This window comes from Rhinatrema bivittatum, chromosome 5 (assembly GCF_901001135.1).
Source record: "Rhinatrema bivittatum chromosome 5, aRhiBiv1.1, whole genome shotgun sequence".
Classification (NCBI taxonomy): domain Eukaryota; kingdom Metazoa; phylum Chordata; class Amphibia; order Gymnophiona; family Rhinatrematidae; genus Rhinatrema; species Rhinatrema bivittatum.
In genome coordinates this window covers 139517859-139545570 of record NC_042619.1, presented here as the reverse complement: position 1 = coordinate 139545570, position 27712 = coordinate 139517859, and positions in this window count along the sequence as shown.

Here is a 27712-nt window from a genome sequence, read left to right as displayed (position 1 = left end):
ATAATTTTTGCATGAATAACACCTGGAGAGAGAGGGAGAGATTGAGAGACTCTTTATAAGGCTCTTATAGTAGTCAACTATTTATATCACTATAGGAGGGCCAGCTAGTAACTTGAGGTGAAGTTTTGATGGTGGTCTAAGGTTTTGGGGCAAGGTTTACATGCACAGTGAGATGTACGAAAAGAACAGTACACATCAGTGAAGATTTGACATGATTTACAGTGAGGAAAGTCACACAAAGATGACATTTCTGCAATGTCCTCTTGACCTAGCTTAATAGTACCCTGGTAGAGAGTGCATCAAACTAAGGTGAGAGAACACTGTAGAAATCTAAATTTTGTGTGACTTTTCTCATGCTAAATCACATCAAATCTTCACTGATGTGTACTGGGCTGTTTGTACATCTCAGTATGCATGTAAAACTGGCCCCAAAACCCTAGACCACCACCAAAATCTCACCTTGAGTACTAGCTGGCCCTCCTATAGTGATATGAATAGTTGACTACCATATAAGCATTATAAAGAGAGTCTCTCTCCCTCTCCTGGTATTGATGTTTTCTATGACTCCTTCCCCAATAGGGGCTGGAAATACAGCTGCCACAGCATCATCATCCCTGGCTGACCTGAGGAGTATAATAACAGATTGATCAATCTGTTATTATACATCAGTGACAAAGCTTTTGCTTTTGATTCTTTATATTACTATGTAGGTCGCTGATTCTAGTGGTGTACAATTTCTTGACATATTTGGTTTGTCACAGTTTGACCTGAGGAGTAGGCAAAAAGCCCAGATCCCTCTGCTGGCCATCCCACTCATTTCTTAAGCAGATTACAGTTCATCATCAGTACAGTAAGAAGTCACAATAGTATAATCAGTTCAATCCTATTATATTCTGATGCTTATTTGTAGAAACTATGATAAACAAGAACTTAGCATGATTCCATTTATTCAGCTTGATGAAAGAACATTGATTTTCTGTCTGGTTTATGCAGTGTTACCTTTTCCCTATAGCAGTAACCCCAGATAAAATCAATGACCTTTCTCATCATAGAAACATAGGTATAAATTCTTTGCTAGGTAGAAAACCAGAAATATTCATGATATATTCTAAATTATCCCTGATGAAGGTTCTCTGAGAAGAACTGAAACATCAGACTATCAGGTTTATTGGAGGCTGGGGAGGTGGAAATGGGAGTAACTGTACTACGGAGCTTACTGCCAGATAGACATGAGAGATTGCTCTGAGCAGAAAACTAAAAATCAACAAACTCTACAAGTCAAACTTCTTAGAAATAGGTAACCTAAGAGGCAAATGACATGACCATTAATAAATCAAGTAAAATGGCAAAAGAGGGGAACCAACCATAATATCAAAGTTCATGAAAAAAAAAGAACAGTAATTTATGCATCACCATTTAATAGTAAACCAGGCACAATAGTCGCAGCATTCAAGATATTGCATAAAGTAAAGATGTCCAAATGTCTACAATGAAACAGGCTTCTGGCAGGGAAACTGAAACCAAAACCTCCTCTATCATGATCTTGAAGGAACTGAAATTCTTCAGTATACTAATTGCAGATAACCATGATAGGATAGATATACAAAACATAGCCAGCTATCTAAGAGGGTGTTTTATCAAAATGTGTTAGGGTGTTATTGCATGCGTTACAGCCTTAATGCCTGCGATAATGCCATAATGCATGCGATAAACACAGCATTGTGAAATGTGTATGAAAATTTGAACATTTTATTCATGTGGGAAAAGTAAATGGAAATGAGGGCTGATTAACCTTCATCCTATTAACTGGAGTCCAATTGGACCCCACGCACTAATGTGCTTCCACTAAATATAAACACCTGAAATTATTTTCAGCCGCCATTTTAGGAATGTGTCACTAGGGCCTTATTTTCTAAGGCTATCGTAGCGCACGCCTGCGAAGGGGACATCAGGGTGGAGTCACCCCCGGAAGAGGAGGAGTCGGGGCGTCACCGGGGCCAACTCCGCGAAGACATCGCAGACAGCGAAAAAGTAAGGAGCCTTTTCGCTGACTATTTCGCGCCAAATAACTACACCTTTTATGGTGTAGTTATTCGGTGCGTCGCCGGCAACGATCGCACCGTGTCTGTGTGATCACTGCCGGCTAGCGCAGGACCGCCCACCCCATTTCTCCCCCCGCCCGCCCCCTGTTACCACCGGATTTTCTAAGTTCTGCAAACTTAGAAAATCCACCCCTTAGTCTACAGTAAGTCTGGTTCAAATGTTATTCTAAACTATTCTACTTTATTCTTCCTTCAGCAGCTATTTATTTGGGATCCAAAAAGACCCCAGAATTTGTGACTTTCAATTAAGCAAGTTTAAAAAGGTATAACTACTGATTCTTTGCATTTTCAATTATTCTTTGCATTTTCAGTCAGTAAAAATGTCTACAAGAGGGTCCTCTAGGCACAAATATGCTTGGTATTCTACTGCAGATGTTCTGAAAGCAATTTTTGAGGATAACAATGACTCAGATTTTGAAGATACAGACAACTCTGATGATGAGGCTGATCATATATCAGAGCAATCAGAAAATAGTGACACTGAATCCGGTCAGCCACCTGGTGTTAGTCAACCAAATGATATTCCTGCAAGAGGAAGATATCCATCAAGGGGACATAGAACTTGTTCTGGCACCCCGGGCTATGGATGTGGCAGGGGTTGTGGTTAGCTTAACCTTAGTTCTTCCAGTGCACAAGTACAGGAATCAACACCATATACTCTAATTGGAAGAAATGGCACAATTTGGCATAAAGATTCACCAAACACAGGTAAACGCAGGGTAAACAACATTATCGGACAACAACCTGGAATTACAAAAGTTTTCACCTGTTCTTCACCTGTGAAAGCTTTCACATGTTTTATAACACCAGAAATGTTCAATCTTATAATCCTGGAAACCAATCTAGAAGCTCGACATCAGATCACTGAATGGAATAACAGTATTCCTGACCAAATGAAGTACCGGAATAATGTTGACAGCAATGAGTTAAAGGCTTTCATGGGTCTATGTCTCCTGGCAGCACTGCATAAATTGCGTCATGAACCAGTTGCATCACTGTGGTCAGAAAAGGAAGGGAGACCTATCTTTACTGCAACTATGTCCTGAAACAGATTCACCGATATCCTGAAATATATACAATTTGACAATAGAGCAACTTGTACTGATAGAAAAGCCACTGACAAATTGGCCCCATTTCATGATTTCTGGTTGCTGTTTCCAGTACAACTGCCAAAATTCCATATCCCAGGCACAGATCTGTGTGTGGATGAACAGTTGGTGGTCTTCCAATGGAGGTGTGGTTTCCACCAATAGGTACCTTCCAAACCGGCTAAATACAGCATCAAAATATGGTGGTGCTGTGATGCAGAATCAAATTATCCTTTGAAAGGTGAGGTTTATCTTGGATGTCAACCAGGTGAACAACATGATGTGGAACAGGGCACTTGTGTTGTCAAAGAGCTAGTTGCTCCATGGCATGGAATTGGTAGGAATGTAATGGCTGACAATTTATTTACATCTGTTCAGCTGGCTGAAGATCTCCTGATGGATGGCTTGACCTATGTAGGCATGATTCAGTCCAATAAATCTGAAATTACAAATGAAATGAAAGCAGCCTACAACAGGGAAGAACAGTCTTCGATTTCAAGGATCAACTGACATTGGTGTCATACATTCCCAAGCAGAATAAATCTGTTCTTGTACTGTCAAGTATGCACCATGATGAAACTGTAGAGGGCGACAAAAGAATGCCATAAATCATCCTTTATTATAATGCCACAAAGAGAGGTGTAGATAACCTGGACCATTTGTGTACAATGTTCACATCAGAAGGAAAGTGAATCATTGGCCTGTTGTAATGTTTGGCAATTGTGTTCATGGGGGTGCTGTTGGTGCTTTCATCATACGGATGGCAAAGTTTCCAGAATGGAAACTGTCTGAAGAAAAGCAAATGCAAAAAATATTTCTTTTAGAAATTGGGCATCAACTAGTTATGCCCCAAATCAGGCATAGATCCAGTATGCTGACACTTCAGGAACCAATCCAGTTAGCCATGAAGATGGTAGGAGTTGAACTTGCAGTTCCATAAATTGACCAGAAGGACACTGCAAAAGGAAAAAGAAAGAGATTTGCACTGTGTCCAAGAGAAGTTGATAAGAAAGTTCATCAGATATACAGTTCTTGAAGAAAACCTGTCTGTCATGACCACAGTACACAAAAAACCTGTTGTGACAAATGCATCTAAACCTACAGTAGATTCATAGCAGGAAGTTTAGAAACATTCACAAACACTGAATAACACTCGTTTTTTATTGTATTTCATCTTCAAAATACACTGCAAAATTTAATGTCTAAATCAGTTTTGTTTCGTTTATAATTTGTGAATAAGAAATGAACAGATTTCTCTTAAGTCATGTTAATAATCTTAACAAAAACTGATCACTACTTTCTTTTTGTGTTTTCCATATTGAAATAAATAACAAGGCATGTTGAATGACAATAATTTTCAAGGTCAATCAACAAAACTGCATGGGGTCCATTTGGACCCCAGTTGGTAAGATTGTGATGTAAAATATGTTGGTAGGATGAAGGTTAACATTGCGTGCAATAATGTAATGCACACTATTGTGGGATTTACACCTTTTTTCTTGGCGTTATGCCTGCGATAGCTGTGCGTATCGGTTGAAACGGGATTTATCACAAATCCCATTTTGGGAAAGAAGAGGAAAGAGGGGGCGGGGAGAGAGAGTGAGAGAGAGAACCTCTGTGGAGGCCCAATGTTTTTTGAACTTTTTGTACCACTGTAAGAGGGGGCAGTAGTAACTCCGGGTGAGGTTTGTGGGGTGGTGTGGGTTCTGAGGGGCAATTTTACATGCACAGTCATACGTACAAACAGCATGGTACAAATCTACTCACATCCCTGTCCAACATTCCTGACCCCTTCCACCCCTGCATCCTCTTCCACGTGCTCCCTCCCTCTCTCCCCTGCTAAATTCTCCCTACCTTTCCCTCTCCCCTTCCCCAACCAGCATACCTCTGAACACCTCTTTCCCACCTCTTCCTGCTCAGCAGCCCCCACACCTCCATCTCTCCCTCCACTTCCAACTTTCTTCCCTGCACAGCAGCCCTACCCCCCTCCCTACTCCATCTCTCTCTACCCAGCAACCCCAACCTCCTTTCCTCCAACTCTTCCTACCCAGTAGATTCCTATCTTCCCATGCCTTCCTGCCCAGCACATTTCCCCCTCCTCCTGGTTCCCAGCCAGCAGAAAAGTCTTCAGTCCAATCCAGAGTCTCCCTCCCTCTTTTCCAGCAGCAGATGAAGGCAAGAAGCATTCAGGAGAGGAAGAAGACGAGAAGGCAGCAGCAGTGGAAGTCAACAATGGATCTATAGAGCACATGCTTCTTTTCCTCATGCTCCTGCTTTCACATCCAGGCCCCATGGGATGAAGAGCGAATCAGCAGCCTCACTACCAGGCCAGGCAGGGAATGATAAAGTTGCTGTCCTAACAGGCCCATATGAACAGGAATTGGTGGTATCTCGCTCTGATCTGGATGAAGGAGGAGGGAACAACCTCCCACTGGGCCAGGAACAAGGAAGGATGCAAGAGCAGCTTCCTGTAATACCCAATAAAAACTTCAGCCAACTCCTGCCCAAACTAATGAGGAAAGAGCAGCTTTCTGCTGGGTCTGTGACACACCTCTCGGAACCTCACGACACACTAGTGTGTCCCAACACACCTGTTGAGAACCAGTTAGCTGGCTAACAATTTAGGGCAGGTCTTTGGCCCAACTAGACTTAGCTTTCTAACTCAAGTCCTCCCAGTTACACCCCCAGAATGGCCCTAACTTATCCAGATAAATTCTAGCTGTCTTACATATCTGCCTGCTAGAATTTAGCTGGATATGTGCCAAAATATTCATTTAGCCAATTAACATCTGAGCTAGCAAGCTAAATGCTTTTGAATATGGACCTCTAGATAACCACTGCTTTACAAAACTTCTAAAATTCCCTTAAATCTTACTAAGGTAAGAATGAATACCTTTTAAATTTCTAATTTTCTTTTCAGGTTCTTCAATTCAGCTCAACTCTACTCAGGTAAGACAGTTTAATCATTTAAAAACTTTAATACTCAGGTTGGAAAAATAAAAAAATAAAGTCTAACATATCTTCAAATATCTTAGAAGTGTAAGATTTATTTCTGTCCCTAAATAAATAAATCTGTGTGCAGTGTACTCAAATGTCCTTCCTCTTTGATAGCAACAGTGTGGCCACTGTAGATGTCTTCAGCTGAGTTTTTTAGTTTGATATTTAGACATCCTGTGTGGCATGTGGTCTCTATTTATTTATTTATTTATTTTATTTAAAATCTTTTCTATACCATCATTCAGTATATTACCGTCACAATGGTTTACATAGAGGCAAATATAGTAAATTGTACATGTTTCTGTTCCTAATATTAGGGTGGTGCCTTATAAGTTCGGTAACATAGTTTCATAATAAAGTCTATATGTTCAGTGTTGTTTAATCTGTCCTGTGATTACAATAAAATACTTATTTATACATTTCAATTAAGGGTGTAGTAAACAAACCATGACGTACATACATATACTGTGCTAGTGCTGTATAAAGGTTTTGTGTGTACAGCTTTCAGCGTTTCTCTCTTTCTCACTCTCCTTGTAAAAAGGCTTCTCTAAAGAGCCATGTTTTTAAGCTCTTTTTGAAAGTCTTGAAGTCTCTCTGTAATCTTACCTCTGTGGGCATGGTGTTCCATAGTATCGGTCCGGCCAATGATAGTGCTCTTCCTCTGACTTGTGTTAGTTTTGCAGTTTTTACTGAGGGGATAGTTAGGAGGGCTTTGTTGGCAGATCTGAGGTTCCTGTGTGGGACATGGACTCGGAGAGCTGTGTTTAACCATTCCGCTTTCTCGTCGTGGATTAGCTTATGTATAGTGCAAAGGGTTTTATATTTTATCCTGTGTTCAATTGGCAGCCAGTGTAGTTCAGCCAGTGTTGCAGTGATGTGATCTCTTTTTCTTTTTCCTGTTAAAATTCGTGCGGCTGAGTTTTGTAGAATTTGGAGTGGTCTTATTGTCGTGTATGGTAATCCTAATAGTAGGGCATTACAGTAGTCAGTGCTGGCAAATATTAGCGCTTGTAGGACAGTTCGGAAGTTAGTTTGATTTAGTAACGGTTTAAGTTTTCTGAGGACCATTAGTTTGGTATATGCTTCTTTGACTTTTAATGATATGTGTTGTTTGAGGTTGAGTTCAGTGTCTATTATTACCCCGAGGTTCCGTACTTTCTCGGCTATTTCAATTTTCTGATTGTTCTTTAGTAGTATCGGAGATTGGATGACTGTTATGTTTTTTCGTTCAAGATGGAGGAATTCGGTTTTTTCTATGTTAATGACTAGTTCCATTTGATTTAGTAGTTGTTTAATGATGTCAAGGTACATTATTGCTAAGTTTAGTGTTTTTTCTATCTCAAAATAAACCAAGAAGCGACTTCACTGACACGTATCTTCTGCGGATTTTTCTCTGTTTGATTTTCTAGCTCGATAGATACCTATTTGTTGCTGGAAACTAATTAACAAAATCAAATAATGCAAAACTGAATCCCTGACTTAGTTTTCCTTTCTTTTATTCCTTCTTTTTTTCTCCCACAAGGAAGACTCACTTTGCAGCTTAGTGACCTGCTGGGTACCCTCATTTGAGATTGATTTTTATTTCTTCCACTTTCACTTCACTGAAAGTCTTCTTTCAGCTGTTTGTTTTCCCCATAGTTTTTTTCCCTGAGAACCAAAGTTATTTTTTCACTGTGTAGCTTAGTTCCAATTTTTCCACAAAGTACTCAAATTGCTTGTTTACTTCTCTTCAAATAACACAGCAATAACTTAAGCTGCTGCTATCCTACTGCCCTGACAGTCTGTCAGATGTTTACAAAAAATTCCTTTTGAATTTCACAATCCAGTGTTTTTCACATTGTATTTCAGCATTCTGTCACAGCTTTTCAAATATTTATTTTTATTGCACACATGCCAGTTGCCCACTCCCAGGTCTTTTATTATTTTATTTCTTTTCTCACGTATTTTCCAGTTTTATGTTTTCTTTTCCTTGTGCTCATCCTGCTTTAGACCAACAGACAGTTTTCTTGCCATCTTCTCATACATAATATATTGAAGAGGCGCCAGTAACCAATGTGCAGCCCTTTGTCTCATACACAAAACGTACAGGGCATCAGCAGCTTTTCTCACTGTCCACTAGCCCATCTCTCACCAACCTGACTCCTCCCAGGACCAACAGTAACTCTCATAAGCTGCTCGTTTCCCCATCCTTTCCATTTCCCCAACTGACACTTAGTCCAACTGATCTTCCCTTGTGAGCCAGCATCTATATCAGGGATGGGCAAACTATGGCCCATGGGCCAAACCTGGCCTGATGACAGACTTTTTATGACCCTCATTTCTATACAATTTGTCCCATTGTTAATGGCCCACTGGACTTTACAATGATGTCATCAACAACGACCTGGCAGCATGGGCCTCTATTGATAATGTTGACCTGGGTGTCGACGCTGGCAGTAACATCATCCTCAGGCATAGCAGCATTAGGAAAGCACTGCAGCCAGCAGGAAGAAAGCGGAGGAGTATCGCAGTAGGAAAAAGAAATTGTATCGTGTCCTCACCGGAAATGACTGTGTGGCCAGCAGGACAGGAAGAGAAGCATCACGTTCCTGCTAGAAATGACTGAGAGAGCATATGTGTGTGTATGGGTGAGAGAGAGCATAAGAACATAAGAAATTGCCATACTGGGTCAGACCAAGGGTCCATCAAGCCCAGCATCCTGTTTCCAACAGTGGCCAATCCAGGCTACAAGAACCTGGCAAGTACCCAAACACTAAGAAGATCCCATACTACTGATGCCAGTAGTAGCAGAGGCCATTCCCTAAGTCAACTTGATTAATAGCAGTTAATGGACTTCTCCTCCAAGAACTTATCCAAGCCTTTTTTTAAACTGAGCTACATTAACTTCACTAACCACATCCTCTGGCAACAAATTCCAGAGCTTAATTGTGCATTGAGTGAAAAATAATTTTCTCCAATTAGTTTTAAATGTGCTACTTCTAACTTCATGGAATACTCCCTAGTCCTTCTATTATCTGAAAGTACAAATAACTGACTTACATCTACCCATTCTAGACCTCTCATGATTTTAAAGACCTCTATCAAATCCCCCCTCAGCTGTCTCTTCTCCAAGCTAAACATTGTGGGGCGGATTTTAAATGCCCTGCGCGCGTAAATCCGGCCGGATTTACACGCACAGAGCCCTGGCGCGCCTATTTTGCATAGGCCGCTGGCGCGCGCAGAGCCCCGGGACACGCGTAAGTCCCGGAGCTTTGTAAAAGGGCCGTGTCGGGGGGCGTGTCGGGGGGCGTTGCGGAATGACGCGGCGTTTCGGGGACATGATGCAGCGTTTTGGGGGCAGGCCCGGGGGCGTTGTGCCGGCCCGGGGGCATGGTCGAGGCCTCCGGACCAGCCCCCGGGTCGGGTGATGGCGCGCCAGCAGTCCGCTGGCGTGCGCAGATTTAAGTCTGCTTTCAGCAGGCGTAAATCTGCCAACAAAGGTAAGGGGGGGGGGTTTAGATAGGGCCGGGGGGGTCGGTTAGGTAGGGGAAGGGAGGAAAAGGTGGGGGGAGGGCGAAGAAAAGTTCCCTCCGAGGCCGCTCCGAAATCGGAGCTGCCTCGGAGGGAACAGGCAGTGCGCGCTGGGCTCGGCGCGCGCAGGTTGCACAAATGTGCACCCCCTTGCGCGCGCCGACCCCGGATTTTATAAGATACGCGCGGCTACACGCGTATGTTATAAAATCCAGCGTACTTTTGTTCGCGCCTGGTGCGCGAACAAAAGTATGCGCGCGTATGTTTTTAAGATCTACCCCAGTGTGTATGAGTGGGTGAGACAGAGCATTTGTGATTGTGTTTCTATGGGTGGATGAGAGAGAGCATTGTGTTTGTGTGTATGTGTGTGTGTGTGTGTGTGTGTGTGTGTGTGTGTGTGTATAGGTGGGTGAGAGATACATATATGTGTGTGGGTGAAAGAAAGAGATCATATGTGTTTGCAATAATCTTTTCCCCTCTGCCTGCGCAGTTAATCCATGACAACCTCAGGGCATCTGGAAATTAAGTTCCTAGGTATGGAGCATGGAGAATTTTTTAAAATCCTTACTAGTTTTAATTATTGGGTATTTGATGTGGCTGTGTTGAAATATTTTATGGGTGCTTGGAACATTTTTATATCAGTTTTGAACTATTTAGATGTTGTTCTTTGTTAAGTGGTTTGAATTAATCTTCTTATTGGTATGGTTGCTGCTTTGTCCCTCACTGTGCGGAATACTTAGCTCTGTGACTGCCTGCCTGCTTCCCCTCCCCCCCCCCCCTCGCTTATGGAGTTCTAAAGGGAAACCCCCGTCCATACACACAGTCTCCATTTCCAATAAGCAGCAGTAATGTGGTACTGTTTAAAAAAAGCGTGTCCATGCCTGGTGGGGTCTACAGCACCTATTAATGCAATGTTAGACACTACTCGCGCCTGCTTTGCACTAGCCTGGCACAAGCCTTCCTTCACTGCCTTGCATGAGGCCTGTGTCATGCCAGCTCATGCAGAAATGTGTTTTCCCCAATCCCAATGCTCTGCAGCACCAGATCTCCTGTTTTCTGGAGAGATAGTTTCAGTGAGCCCAACACTCGTGGTGGCCACATTCTGCCTGTCACTTGACCCAGAGTCATCTCTGGCAGTGGTTGGAGCTACTGGACATACTGTCTGCTACTGCCGTCTTTCACTGGGCTTCCCCTCCCACAGCAGCAGCGTTCACAGTGGCATTTCTAAGTTTGGGACCAGAGTGCTGCCAGTTGCTGCAGCTGCAACCTTTCCTCACTCTCTTCTTACTTCAGTCAGCAACTCTGACAGCTCCCTGGGGGTCCCTTTCTTAGTTTTTAGAAAAAAATAGGTTGTCTACTTTCCAGCCTTGGAGATTGCAACAAACATCTTCAATCCCCTTGCAGGTGCAGCACCATTGCCCACCAATGAGATTAAATATATAATTTTTCACCACCTTATCTCACTGCTCTAGGATAAAAGTGGAGGGAAAAGGGACCAAAAGCTTTGAAGACACTTTTATGTGTGTCTTTGTGTGTGGCCTTAGGTATTTATGGGATGCTGCAGCATGCTGGTATCTGTTCCATTCCAGAAGCGCTGCCTCCCGTCCCCCAGCTGCTTGGTCCCAGTGCAAACTTAAGCAGTATCCCAATTTATTTACCACAAAACAAGTCGGTTGAATGGCAAACTTTAAAAAGCAAGGAATAGCCGGTTATATACACAGACATACATGTACACAAACACACAGAAACATGAACAGTGCCACATTCCAGATGAGTCTATGTATCTGTTTGTGTCGGGGTGGTGGCTGTGGATATGTTTGGGTAAGGGTGTGTGCATGTACAGGGTGTGCATAGAGTGGGGGGAATACATGTGAGTCTATGTGTGTGTGTGTGTGTGTGTGTGTGTGTTTCTGTGTATATATGTGTGTGTTGGGAATGTCTTTGGGATGTGGTATATGTGTGTATGTAGGAGGGGGTGAGAATGTGCATAAGTTAGACATCCTCTGCTTAGCAGAAATATGGTTATCAGAAACAGACCTCATTATCTGATATCAGTTCTGTCCCCCCTGACTGGGTAATTGAACCTCAGGCTTGAAAGAGAGAGGTGTATTGATTGTTTATTGAAAAACATTAGCTCTTAAGTTACAGCCATTGGACACCTCCTAATTTTTTTAAGCTATCTGGCCTGGGGACTTTTAGGCATGTATCAGCCACCTAGTACAGTTCATCGGGATTTTAGTAATATCAGAGTTTACTATATCTCATACTCCACCAGCTGATAATTTTCTTACATGAGGTGACTAATTTTCTGCTGGAGCCTGGGATGTATTGTCTATGACTAGTACTTTTCTAAATGAAGCTGCTTTCAAATAGCAGATGATTTCTAATTTACAACATTTAAAACTACTTTGGACAGATCATTACCTAATCTTTTTTAGGCTATCTCTACCTTGTTTAGCTGTTTTTAAACTTAGATCTCCCAAGCCTATGATGCACTAATATTGATATTGCTAACTTTACAACCCTTTAGAAAATAGAACTGGAAAATCTTGAGGGCCTCTCTACTGATTGACTATTGGAATAAATCTGTCTGTAGCATTCTCGATCAAATTGCTCCAATGATGACACCTGCAAACCACGTCGTACAACAGCGGTCAGCAACCTATGGCACACGAGGTCATTTTTATTGGCATGCAGTGACTGCACCCCGTGGGCTAAAGAAACAATTGCGGCAGCACCAAAAAAAAAACAGGGACCTTCAGAATAGAAGAATTATTCTTGCCCATGATCCCTCTTTCTTCATGGAAAAGCATTGGTGGCAGTGGGACAGCATAATCCCCTTTTGTTCCCAACTCCCCCCAAGATCCCTTAGCTCCCTCTATGGTAATCCCCGGTTCATTAACTCTCCTCAACCCACCTATCCATGGCTCACTGCCTCTCTGGCACAAATCACCTCTCACTCAGACCCTATCCTAAAACAGGAAGAGAACAATGGGGGCCTTTCAGCTCCTCAGGTATTTCCTCTCTCCTCCCCTGACAGGGCCTGAATGCCTCACTTCCGACACACATCTCTTATAAAATGCCTGTCTCTGCATTGAATTCTGTATGTTATTTTCAGAGTCTCACAATTATTTTGCACATAAAATATTTTTCTACTCATTTTATAAACAGATGCACTTCTATGTGTTTTCTATCATTGGAACTATTCATACATACCGAACCATACAAACATACTTTCAAAGCAGAAATATATGTTATTTTATAAACTTTGCAGCTCTTGCAGCATAGTTTATAAAATTCTACCATTAATCTCTGCAGGTCTACTTATATGTGCAAATGCTGTACCATAGATAGATTTGATAGTTGGACTCCCTAAGAGGTAGATGTCAACTTTAGCCCCATCTACCTGTACAGAAAGTATCCAAAAACAAAAACACATTTAATCCCCTTTCATCAGTTATATGCCAAACCACTGTGAACCTAGATCGCTATAATTCACTTATTCATATACCTCAAAATTACTACTGCAACTGTTCTGACTCTTCAAAGAAAAATGCATAACATATATAAACCAAGCTCACAATAAGCAGAGCAAGCATACCTGAATTCCAGTCAATAAAATCCAGTCACTGCCCAAAAGTCAAAAACTGTTCTGCAATTTCCTACCCTCAAACACATTCATATTCTTGTAGCAATGCACTCACACCCTCTGTCAATACAAATTTCAAGCCAGCAAAGATCACAATCATATCAGAAAATTCAAAATAAACATATTCATTCTTGCAGCTAATACAAACTCTCATTCTAGAAACTCCAAAATCAGTTTTCTTTTTTTTTTTTTTATAATTTTTTTAATTGACTTTTCAAAAATAAACTTAAGATTAACTTGCACCAGAATTTGAGATACGATATCAAGAATAAGAATGAGTAATGATATTTTACATAGTAAGAAACATTTACATGTATCTCATAACCAAAAACAGAAGAAAATAAGGGGATAGACCAAGGAATTTTAATAGTGATTAAGGGAAATATAACAAAAGGAAATCCCTTACTAAACTGACCCCCCTGTATTAATAATAATTGCCAAAACCCCCACAGAAAACTTTAGGAGTAGGAATCCAGGAGAGTTCTTAGTTGAGATGGCTCAAAAAACAAATATTTAGAAGTCTGAAATTTAATCAAACATTTACAAAGATATTTTACATTGAAACTCGCTCCTTGTAATGTCACTTCTAATGTCGTAGAGAGAAATTTCCTCCGCCGTTCTTGAGTAGCTCTTGTAACATCTGGAAACATCCAAACTTTTTGTCCATAGAACAGCTGAGATCTATTCCTAAATAAATCTCAAGATCAAATTTCTCTCTGATGGGAAAGCAAAAGTTACCAATTGTGTTTTCCTGTTGTTAATGTTAGTTTCTTGAGAAAGTTCCAAAATATCCAAGATATTGAAAGAAGAATCTTGTACAGCATCTTCAGAAGTCACTCCAGTAGATGAAGGAAGCTAGAAAATGTTTGTTATTATAGGAATAGCTTCCAATGGGAACTTAAGAATCTGGGTTAAATAATTCTTGAATATTTCCTTCGGGGAAATCAGTTTAAAATATGGGAAATTCAAAACCCTCAGGTTCAATACTCTCAAGGAGTTTTCCAAATTTTCCACCTTATTCATGAAAATAATATCTGAATGAACCAATTTGTTTTGAACTGGTTCAGCAGACATCAATCGCATATCCAAATCTCTTAATTTTACATCTAGAGTAGAAATATCAGATTCCATTGTTTGTGCCTTGGTATTAGTCTCCATCAATACTACTGTTAAGGAAGAAATTAGCTTTTCTCAATGATATCAGGACATTCCATATGGAATCTAGGGTTATTATCGGTGGCTTAGTCAGAGAAGGTTGTAGAAGTGAGCATACCTTAGGGTCCCAAGCTCCTCTTTCTGTAGGGTTCCCATTACTCGATGCAGCAGAAAGTATGTCCAAAACACCCAAAGGGCCCATGGGTCCTGCCACTGAGGACTCTCTAAAGGCAGCACCAAAATGGCATCACTTCTCAGGGCTTCCGACGTCTGCTCCTGGGTCCTTTCTACCTCAAGAGAGAGCGGCTCACTAGGTTTAACACCGAAAGCTGCAAACGGAAGTGAGGGAGTCTTTGGCGCACTAGGACTTAAAGATATTTCATCGACCTGTGTATTGTGTTCACTTCTCACCGACTTCCACAGCGGCCCTGTCTTCCGATGGCGTTTGCAGGGGAGGGGGCGGGAAGAATGGCTCAATTCACAATTGTTGCTGATCAGGTAAATGAGATGAAGTCGAAACTTCTCTTAATTTTGCTTTCCTTTTGGTATGTGGCATCATAGAAAAAGGAAATATACTTTAGGAAAAAAATGCGGAGAGAGCTTCTAAGCGTGTTGTTTAGCCGGCGGCCATCTTGGACTCCCCCCTTCAAAATCAGTTTTATCTCCACTGCAAACACATCACATGGAATGATGCACCAAGCTGCAAATGTTCATCCTACTGTCTTTGTTATGTGACCTCACTGAGATGCAACCGACAACCAACATAAAAAACTTAATTGTGCAAACATTAACATCACTAATAGTATCACAGTCATAATACCAAATATATTAACAAATATTGCAGATGAAATAATAAATCAAAACTCTCAAAGACAATTCCAAGCTTATTGCAGAAATACCATATTCAAGTAGAGCTCAAAGGTTAACATTAAGTTAGTTTCATTTAAAATTCCAGATGATTCATGAAGAAAGTTTTGTAGCACTGCTGGGTCTTCAAAGTTCTTTGTCATTGTTATTCATTGTGACTCTATAACAGGATACTATCAAGCTAGGGTGAGAGAACATTGTAGAAATCTTATCTTTGGGAGATTTTCCTCACTCCAAATTAGAGATGTGATTGGCCGAACCTTTTGGTTCGACCTTCGTTATTGGCCCGCTACGGGAAATTTCGTTTTCCCACAGTTCGGGACGATTTTATTTTGGCTGCCCCTGAAACGAAACCTGAAACCCATCCCAACCCTTCAAATGTAATTATAACGGAGAGTTGTAAAAAAAACAAAACAAAAAAACCCACCCCAACCCTTCAAATTTAATTAATAGCAACCCCCCAAAACTTGTGAAATTCCCTGGTAGTCCAGCGAGTCCCGGGAATGATCGCCCCCTCTCGGGCCATCGGCTGCCACTAATCAAAATGGTGGCGATGGCCCTTTGCCCTTACTATGTGACACGAGCTATCGGTGCCATTGGTCAGCACCTGTCACATGGTAGGAGCAATGGATAGCCTATGCCATTTTTTTAAGATGGCGCTGGCCGTACATTGCTCCTACCATGTGACAGAGGCCAGCCAATGGCACCAATAGCCCCTGTCACATGGTAAGGGCAAAGGGCCATCAGCACCATTTTGATTACTGGCAGCTGATGGCCCAAGAGTGGGAGATCACTCCCAGGACCCCCGCTGGACCACCAGGGACTTTTGGTAAGTCTTGTGGGGGGGGGGGGGGTTGGACAAGTCTTGGGGGGGTGGGGGGGGGGGGTGGTTGCAATTAATTAAATTTGAAGTTTGGGGTGGGTTTGGGGTTGTTGTTTTTTATGTGCCCTTTCTCCCCCCACCAAAAACGATAAGAAAACCACACGAAATTTCGTTGATTTTCTTATCATTTTGTTGCCCCCCGAAATGCGACAAAATAGGAACTATCATCTCTATTTCCTATTTTGTCACAAATGAATGCACATCCCGACTCCAAATGATGACAAATCTTCACTGAGGTGTACTCTGCTGTTCACATGTCTCACTCTGCATGTAAAACTAGTCCCAAAACCCCAAACCACCACCAAAACCTCACATCGAGTTATTAACTGGTCCTCCTATAGTGATATAAATAGTTGAATACTATGACAGTCTCTATAGAGGTTTCTCTCTCTCTCTCCCCACAAGAGCCTATAGGGGGGCTGCTCAACATCACTTAAAGTCCCAAGCTGAGACCTTCTCATTCACACCTAATTCTCTCTCTTCAGGCAGCTGTTTTCTCACCTACCCATAGCCAAGTCAAAAACATGTCTTTTAGTGAAGGGATGTAGGTGAGGTCAATGGCCATAGTTGCAGCATAGTAAAGACAGGTGTTACACTGAAAAGAATAAACTGCCAGTAATACAGCATATTAATTCTGGGGGGAAGGTTTAAAATAAAAGGATTCCAAAGGTCACAAGAATTCTGGTTTGACACAAAATTGATATGAGTTGAGTGGCATTTTATAGACTAACCAACTTATTGTGGCATCTGAAGTTCTGGATAGATACTACACAAGACATGGCTTTTACAGCCGGAATGAACATACTTTAAAACACAAGTTCACTCTGCATACACAGGGGATCCATCTGGATCCCTTTAATGGACTAGGGCTGACCTACAGATGAGATGCTTTAAGAAGCAATCAAGATTCAGACTGAAAGATCTTATATGGGATGCTTTGACAGCCTACTCCTTCCATCACCATTCTCAACAGGGAAGGGGTTGACTTTTACGGCTGACTCCATAACAGCAGAATATGGAAGATTATCAGATATGCAAATGAAATGAAAAGTCATGTGACCAGGCATGGAAATATACACCCCTAAATTTAGGTTAGGAAAGTTGTAAAACCCATTGTTGGTTAATTTTATTTTTAATTGATTGAAATGTTTTTGTATAGAAAAAAATGCATGGTATGGCCATGAATACCCACTTATAAAATTATTCCTTCTTGAATGGCTACTTTTTGAATTCTTTACAGGGAGGGTTGGGGGAGAAGGGTTATGGATAGAGTGGCTCATGTAGTGCTTGATTTTAATACTCAGAGGACATTCAAGCTTGGATAAATAAAAGACAAAAGATGTGTTTATCTCTACAATGGATCCAACTGGTTGAAATGCATTGAAATAGATAACATATCCATCAAAGTCTTTTACTATAATCTGTCATCTCTCCAAAGGTATAAGCTACAGTTTTAAACATTGGTATTTGCTGATGACTTAACAGTTATTTCATCAGTTAATGTCAATCAATATTTTCATTCAGACTAGCATGGAATACCTAACAAATAAATTAACATAAACCACCATTCTGTTTACAAATCAGTTAAAGCAAGAAATGCCAAGCAAAGCACTTTCTGGCTATATCATTGTTTTTAGCTTTATTCATTGTTTGTACTCCTCGGCTAAAAATAATACATTTGTATAACACAAGTATGAAAGCAGAATTTTACAGTTTCTTCATTGCACACATTTTTTACCCATTCACATACCTAAATTTTACAGAATAGGAAATGTTCTAAGCTTATTAATTAATAAAATGCTATTAAGTATTGAAAATAACTAAGTTGAACAGTTTTCCTCTCATCTTAGTTTATGTTCAATTCTGGTGGAAAGGAACTGCTTATTAAAAATAAAAAATAAAAATATAGCTCTCTAGTTAGAAAGGAAAAAGGTTGATAACATCAACAAATACTTCCAAAAGGCATTCAGGATTAAATCATGGTGGCAGTTACAGCTGGATGAGAGCCAGAATATCAGGCTAAGTAGGGTTGAGATAGAGCTGACACAATGGTACTACTAATTCTAATTCCAAAGAAGAATCCCTTTATGGTTGAAAAAATACAGACAGAGGTGTCAAAAATTGGCTGAGAGCTGAGCTAATTAATGAAATTAAACACATTCAAGTGTCATTTTTCAGGAAGACACCAGAATGTTCATTAGAAAGAATGAAATACACTGTAAGGATAACCCTGCTTGCTTTTAGGGGTTGGTAAGGTGCATATTCATGGCATTCAAATTTCTGTTCACTGCTGCCCTTAAAATCTCTCCAGTTGCAAATGACAAGTTTTGTAATAAAGTGCTATTCCTGATGGGCTGATATGCAATAACAAAGATTGTCTTCTATGCATTATATTGCAATGAATTTTTGGTAACAAGTATATTTACTGGCATGTAATATATACAGGGGTGACTTTACAGAGTTGCATGCATATTTTCAAGCATGCTCTAAACCACCTGAATTTCAAACATAACATGCAACTTAACTTAAATTAACTTTAAGGTTTGTGTTGCAATGTGGCAAAGTATACACACGTAACTTTACCCATTTCAAAATTAGGTGCAATACTGTGAAAATTCATTTTATATGTGGAAATTCTCAAATTCCTGAAAATCACTTTTTGTGCACGTAAACATATTGCATGCAATAAACATACACGCATATGTTTACAATGCTTAAAATCCAAAAAGAGTGTAATTTGCAAAGGCATTTCTGTGGGTAAAATGGTATTCATTAACAGGAAATAGCTTGTTATAAAATTGCCTGCCTGATACACAGTTAAATTAATTTGCCTATGTCAAGTATACAAATGTTTGCTCAGATTGAACAGAGTTGTTCCAGGGGGAGGGGTTTGTACTTATTTGCATACTTTCCCATTTTTTAGAAATATGCATATAAAATTTCAAGATAACATTCTATGCACATGGCACCATGGTACTGGTGTTTGGGGGGTATAATTTTCAATCCAAATTTATTTGCATATATGTTTGTTTTGAAAACTGATGCAACGAAAGGGTTTTTTTTGCTGACTATGCAAGTTGTTACAAAATTATCCCCAATGTGTACATATAGCTGACTTATGCATGTAACTTCTTATATAATATTATGTTTATAGGTCCCTGTAGTTATCCAAGGGCTAGTCTAGGATTCATAGTCCACATGGTGTATGTTAAGCTTTCCTCTAGATGTATACACAGACTCAAATGTATATCGAAGAATTAAGAGGCCAATGTAATAAAACCCATGCTAAAATCAAAATTACATTTTAGTGCAAGGCTTATTTAACACACAGGTTAAAAAAAAAAATCAGTCCCTATGGGATGCAGGAAGCTAATGACATGCAAATAGATCAGGAGTAAAAAGGCACACTAAATTGAAAAAAACATGCTTTTTTGACTCATGGTCCATTTGCATGGCAATCCATACTTTAAAAAAGACCCAAGTTCTCTGAACTCCCAAGTCGAGCTCCCTCCATCTTGCTTGGCCTGATTTGGCTTGGCTTGGCTAGACTGGGCTAAGTGGGTTGGCAGGGAATTCTTTCCTCCCAAGCATGCTGAGCCTCCTCCCTTTCACTTTAATAAAAAAGTTAAGACAGGCAGAGCAGGGTCGATTTCAGGTTTGGTCCAGGTCCAGTAGGTCCTCCTTCCCCTCTCAGTCACCTACCTCTCACCTTAAAAAATAAATCAGACTGACCTGAACTCCCACCCTCCAGAGCCCACTCCTTGCCATTAATAAAACAGAGGCAGCCCCCCCCCAAATCCCTAGATCCCCACCCAGGAACCCCCGCTGAAGGAGACCTTTTCTCACTGGCAGATGATTGGTCCTCCACTGTTACATGTCAGTGAAAGGACAAATCACCTTTCAGAATTCTGAAAGGATAGCCTTCTGAAAGGGGATTCATCCTTTTACTGACAACTGATGGTGGAGAACGAATCGACAGATAGTGAAGGAGTGAATTAATATCAGCTCTTAATCTTCATTCCAGTGAATAACATGGAGGACTGTAATTGCCTGAATGAAGTTTAAAAAAACCCCAAAAAACCCTTTGTTTGTGTCTCTTAGTGATTGTGCAATTAGATGGAGACCAGAGTCTGTGATAAAGTGAAGTAGATGGCAGTGGTTCACTGAAGCTGTGCTCCTGATGCAGTGTATATGAATAACATGAAACATGATCACATCAGGCTGGCAACTGAGAATGGGCTGCTATTTGAAAACATCTGAGAAGGAAACTAGCACATGTTTTTACAAGCATTTTGAAAACTGAGAAAATGATAAATTAGAATTTAATATAAAAATGAAAAATAAGAACTTGATAAAGTGTGGCCCAATATATTGATTGGTCACCTTGTTCTCACTTGTGATTGGTGCTTCCTTTTGTGCCAAAATTGAGTTAGCGTTTAAATCTTTGCTGTGTTGTAAGATATGTGCACTCCCTGTGAAGTGATACAGTTCAGAACACAGGTATGTCAATTTCATTTTACTTTTTGTTATATTTCAGCTTGCCCTATTTGTGTTTGGTCTATCTAGAATTTGTTTTGCATTTACAGGTTGGTGTCATAAAAAGTACTGTCCCTCCCGACTTAGCCTGTGGGCGAAACACGGGGTCCTTGTCAGGGGACGCTTTAAAGAATTTTCTGTAAAGCAGTGGACTTGTCGTATTGAATGAATAAACCTATTTGTTGGAAATTACTAGACCTTCAAGAACCTTATCTGCACTTGTTGTGTTTACACTTATACTGCTGAGTGCAGCATGTTCTCCAGTGCTTGTATTTCCAAAATATTGATCGCAATATAAGGCTGGAGGTTCACAATCTGCATAAGACTGAAATTACATTCATTTGGTGGTTCATTTGGTGGTTTACATTCTGGTGGTTCACTTTCATATTAAATAAAGGGATGATCACATTCAAACAGCTGCACCCAGGTCCATATTTGTGTGTATATGGGTTTGCAAAAATCTGCTCCTGTATTTTATAACTTGGGTGTATATGCTACTTAACTGGATACATTGGAACATCCAGATAAGTGCTGCTACTTAACCAAATAGGCTGGAATTTAACTGGCTAAGTAGGGCAGAACTGGTTTACTAACTTTTTAAAATTGTTGTGGACATGAACTCTTGGACTGAGGTGGAGTTGGCGCAACCTGCAGGGTGGAACGCTGCAGGTCCCCACCATCAGCAGGCAGAGTCAGATGAGGAAAAAGCCCAACTAGAGCTCTGCCTATACCAGCCCACATTCCCCTCGGGTTGAGACTTTTGGTGCCAGGGTTGGCAGGTTTTAGGTGGGAGCCTCTGCTGATGGGTGGAAGATCCTTGAGGATGCAGTATAGTACAGGCAAATCCAGAGGCAACCTGGGGTCAGTAGCAGGTGGTGGTCAAGGATGTCCATAAAGCAAACTGAGGTCAGTACTGGGTATCTGCTCAAGGAAAGGTGGGATGAATAGGCAGGGCAGGGAGGCAAGTAGCAGAACATGCTGGCGGACAAGAAGATGTGGAAAACTGAAGAACTCAAGAACTGACTTCGAGAACTGAAGGACAAGGATGATGAAGACTAGTGGATCTGAAGACCAAGACAAGGACCAGGAATTGAAGATGAAGACCACTGGAACTGAAGACAGAGAATGCAGAAAATTAAAAACGCTGGCAGGTAATGCTGAGGCAACTTACACTATAAGGACGGTAGAGAGACCTCTTCCCGAGAAGAGGAGTGTAGGGAGAGAGGGCCTTTCATAGGCCAGGGCTTGTGAGATCATCTGTGGGCACTGTGGGGGATTTCCTGCCGTGGACCCTTTAAATTTAGTGATGTTAGGCATGCATGCACACCAAGAGGCAGCCATAGGAAGAGCTGGCAGTGTCCTGCTGCACATCATTTCAGGTCCTGCTGAACATGGAAGCTTGCCAATTGGCTGTCCAGGAAGTCTTCAGCACCATCAGGGGCTAGCAAAGGTGACTTGGGGCTGGAGGTAAGAGCAGCAGTTCTCAGGGGAGACCTGCAGACCACCAAACATAACATTAAGGTTTACATTAAAAAATAAATCAGTGGATTTATACCTCCATAATTTATATGCATTTATCCTCCATAAGTTGGATTTTATGCATGTAAATAAGTAATTTTCTAGCATTGCCAGTTTTACCAATTAGTCTACCAGTTTGCCCAGTCCATCTTCAGGTCATCGAGACCTTCTTGGCTCATCAGCTTCAACTCTCCCCATTTCATCCAAACCACAAACCTAGTTGGAATTTCACTTTTAAGACATTTACTATCATTTACTCCAGATATAGAGCAGGTGCAAATATATGTGAATAATCTGCTAAATCTACATATGTAAATACCTTATAAAATAGCATTTTACTCAAGTAAATGATGGCCCTGATAATACCTTTGGCCAGCCCCTTTTTTATATATGCACAAATTTACTCACAGACCCTTACACATGTATTTTGAGGTTTATAAAAATAGCATATATGGTATATGAATGTATGCTATTTGCATGTGTAGTTGCAGATTCTCACACTACTTTTTAGGTGTATTGCTTTTTGTGTGTGTGTCATTTTTGTTTCATGTCATTGTTTGATTTTGTTTTTAAATGGTTTAGGAGTTTTTATTTCGGGTTTCCCTAATTTCAGTGTTAATACTCACTAACGGGACTTAGTGGATACTAACTGGATGTTAGCTCACTCTAACTAAAAATGTTACCAATAAGTTAAAAAGTGTCAAGTAGGAGAGTAGTTTGTTAGCTAGAGCTAAGGTTCTGCATTCACTTTGGCTCTCTTCTTAGTTACTTGCTTGTGTTGCCAAGGTTGCAAGATGGTATTTGTAGGGGGATGGCCAATGCCTGGTAATAAATATAAGCAAACAAGTGATGTAATAAATAGCATCAAGCTCTAGTCTGCAAAAGCAAAAGCATGTAATGCAACTACATATTTTGGAAACACCAATTCCTTTATATTTTAGAAAAGGGCCTCTGGTATTTTGGGATATGCATATTTTGAATGTCCCTGATACATGGGGCGGGGGGGGGGGGGGCTATTGACTGCTGATATGGGGAATGACTATGGTACTGGACAGGGTGATGGGTGGTGAAAGACTGGTTGGGATATTGACTGGTGAGAGATAGGCAGCCTCATTTGTGGGAGGGGTGAGTGGGGAGAGTGGTTTATGTGGTGTCTGAAGAGAAAGAGACAGCCTAGTGTGTATGTGGGGTGTATGACTAGTGAGAGGGGAAGTGAATAGGCTGATTGTATGGGCTGACAGGTGTGAAAGAGTCTAGTTAGGGTGGTGACTAGTGAGAGAGAAGCAGCTTTATATGTGTTGGAGAGTGACTAGTGAGAGGGGAAGTGATTGGGGTGACTGCATAGAATGATGGGTAGGTAAAAGACTAGTTTGGGTAGTGACTGGGAAGTGAGAGGTAGTCTGGTATGGGGTGATGGGTGAGAGAGGGAGTGACTGGGGTGACTGCATGGGATGACAGGTGGGAGAGAGACTCGTTGGAGTGGTGACTGGTGAGAGAAAGACAGCCTGGTGTGTATGAGATGTGATCTGTCAATCATACAGTCATCCCAGTTACTCCATACAGTTATCTCCCCCCCCCCCCTCCAAACTGCCTTTCTCTCATCAGTTACCACCCCAATTAGTATTTCTGCCACCCCATACAGTCACCCTAGTCACTCCCCTTCTCACCAGTCACTCTTGTACACATCAGGCTACCTCTCACCAGTCACCACACTAACCAGTCTCTTTCCCACCTGTCACCCCATACAGTAAACCCTGTCACTCTCCCTCTGTCCATTCACCTCCATACACACAAGGCTGCCTCTCTTCACCAGTCACAACACTAACCAGTCACTCCAACCCATACACTTACCTCTGTCACTGCCCTCTTACCAGTCACCCCCACACACACTAGGTTTCCTCTCACCAGTCAAATTATACATATCCCAAAATGCCAGGGCCCCTTTTCTAAAATATAAAGGGAATGGCAAATTCAAAATATGCATTTGCATTATTTATTTATTGATTTATTGATTTATTGATTTTTATATACCACGGCACGTAAAAATATACATCACCTCGGTTTACAGTAAACAATAAATTAGCAACAGGCTTTACATACAACAGGCTTTACAGGAAGAAAACAGATGACAGCAACAGGCTTAACAGAAATAACGGAACTCCGGAGTGCCTAATATAACTCTTTTAACTATAAAGAACAAATGCATATTCTAATTCAATAACAAAGCTGGAACAGGTAGCTAGTGAAATGTAAACAGGAAAACGGTATTTCCGATTACATGATTTTGCTTTTGCTGACTACAATTTTATGTTCTTATTACATCATTTGTTTGTTTACAATTGTTACTAGGTATGTGCAGCAGGAACGGATTTGTCCCATTCAGTATTCGTATTCGTCGGGACCCAAATCCATTGCATCCATTCTCGGGGAACCCCGATCAGTTCATTAGTTACATATGTCTTCGTTTCCCAAAAAAAATCCCTATCCCAACCCTTTAAATTTAATTAACTACAACCCCCTCCCTCCTGACCCCACATCTGGCGCCGGCTATCCATTGCTCCTACCATGTGACAGGGGCTGTCCAATGGCACCGGTAGCCCCTGTGACATAGTGAGGGCAAAGGCTATCAGTGCCATTTTGAATACTGGCAGCCGACAGCCCGAGTGCAGGAGATTGCTCTAGGACCCCCACTGGACCACCAGGGACTTTTAGCAAGTCTTGGGGGTGTCATGAGGGTGGGGGGGGGGGGTTTATTCATTAGTGATACGTTGTATTCGTGGGGGTTTGCCATACGTTTCGTGACTCCCATGAATACAACGAATATGGCATATACGTTGCGGATTGCCAATATGTTGCAAATGAATGCACACCCCTAATTGTTACCAGACCCTGGCCATTCCCCAACAAACACCAAAGGAGATAACAGTGGGTATGCAGAATCCTGCCTCTAGTTAAGGAACTGCTCCCCCAGTTGATACTTTTTAATTTTTTTGGTAACATTTTCAGTTAAAGTGCCCTAACAATAGTAAGTGTGCACTAACATCCAGTTAGCACACACTAGGTCCCGATGGGGCACACTAACACAGAATACCAAATTTTACAAAATTTCAGCATTTTATTTCACAGCACTCCCAAAATGAGACAAAATAAGCAATTTTGTTGCAATTGTCTATTTCGTTTAAAAGAATTGTACACCCATACTAATTTTGAAACTTCACCTTATATTGTGGTGTGTTTGCTGCAATTGATTAAGAGAAATTTTAATGATATTTGAATGTTAAATTTTTGTATTACTCAATATGTACAATCTGATACACCACACTGGCCCAAGATGTATATTTTAAAGGAAAGAGTATAACTTTTTTTTCAGCAAAAATATGAGGATTTTGTTATTTTTCAGACAGGAAGATTAAATTCACTGATATAGAACACATAGCATATAAGTGTACTTTGATATCTGATAAGGCTTTGTCACTGCATTGAGTAAATGCTACATTCTGAACCATAAAAGACATGAACAATTATGTATTATATGATCTTGAAATAATTAATGCCACTCACTCGTAGAAGTGAACACTGTGGTTTAAGCAGATCTTAATAAATAACCCATTATAATCAACTGGTAAAAAGGAATTTATAGGTAATATATTAAGAAAGATTTTTAAAGAAAGGAAAGTAAATTAAGAGCTACATTTTTGCAAGGACCAGAAGAGTATTTTATGAGCAATAGCAATTATAACTGAAATATTTCAGATCTGAAGTTAGGCTACAATAAAAATGAGGAAAATGAACACAGGAAAATGTACAATTTCTGAAACAACACACACTGATTTGGAAGACATTTGAATATGGGCTTTTTTAGGGTACACAGTCAAAAGTGTTTACACAGGCGTGCAAATGTTTGGCCAAGTAGAAATGAGGACTGGAAATTGTTTGCCTTAGTACTGGCAAAAAGTCAGCAGGATTAAGTTGAAGAAGGGAAAAAATGCAAGGGAGTTTCATTTTGAAATCCCTGCATGAATTATAATGCATATACTTTGCACCTGCTTCGAAGCTGGTGCAAAATACTTTGAAACAAAAATTCCCATTGATCCCTTGCCAACCCATATTTTAAAAGGAAAAAATCCATGAGGGGTTTCCCTCTGAAAATCAGCATGGAATCCTGCAGGTGCAAAGTAAACCTGGGCCTGCAAGCACTGAGGGCAGTGTATAAACTACCTTCTCAGTTTTTAAGTAGACTAATCTGAGTCTGCCTAGATTTTATTTTATATTTTGATCAAATTTTTCTTAGTTGGACAAAGTATTTGGTCATATTTTAACCCCTACTCATTTGCTCCATTCCTTTGGCTTCTTGAAAAATAAAACTCATATGCCTCTATCTTCCAAAATATACTGTATATGCATCAGTAGCCTAAGATATAGAGTTAATAGGAACAAAAGTTTCAGTTACAATTATAGGATATCACCCCATCTACCTTTGCAGAAGAATTCAAGTTAAAGGAGCAGTCTAATTTCCCAACCCACAGGGCCTTAGTCCACTGTCCATAGACATTCAATCTGTTCATTCCATTATTAATATATTTTGCCAGGTGCAAACACAACTGTAACTCATCCACATAACAGTAGTAATTAACATTTCATTCCTTCATAATATCCATTAAAGATCTTAAATAAATGTTAAAAAGAGAAAGGACTGATTCCTGGAAGACCTCATTCATTAATTTAAATGGTTCTGACTGGTGACCACCTAATATAATATTCTGAAACCTATCTCATAAAAAATGAATTAAACCAGTCCAATGTTACACAATCAATACCTAAATTCCTCAGTCAATGTCCTCAGTCATTGTATCGTAATTTAATGATTTATCATCAAATGCTAATGTTAAAAAGAGCATTAATGAAATGGCATTCTCTCTCCATCTATATACTCTGTCTTCTTAAATCATCCACAAGTGCTGTCAGCACAGTTTTCATACTAAAATATTGTCAGAAAATGGATTATGGGGCTCAAGATAATCTGTATCATCAGGGGTGGATTGCAGGAAAATAGCCCAGGGTATTTTTTTTCAAAACCGGCCCACAGGATATCTGTTTGATTCCCTTGTGCATTTTCCTTGCAGCTTGTTTCAACAGTTCCCAAAAGCATGCCAAACTGACCCTTCATAGGTACATCATGTGACTGGAGCCTGATGGTAGGGATGTGTATTCGTTTTCAATGAATGAGCAATCCACAACACATAAGTCCCTATTTGTTGTATTCGTGGGTTTGCGAAACACATGGCGATCCCCCAAGAATAATACATATCATATTAGTTTCATTCTTTTGGTTTGCAGTGATTTCTTAGCGGCCATTTGAAATAGGAGAAGGCCATGTGGGAGTATCCATAGCAAAAACCAGCCCTTT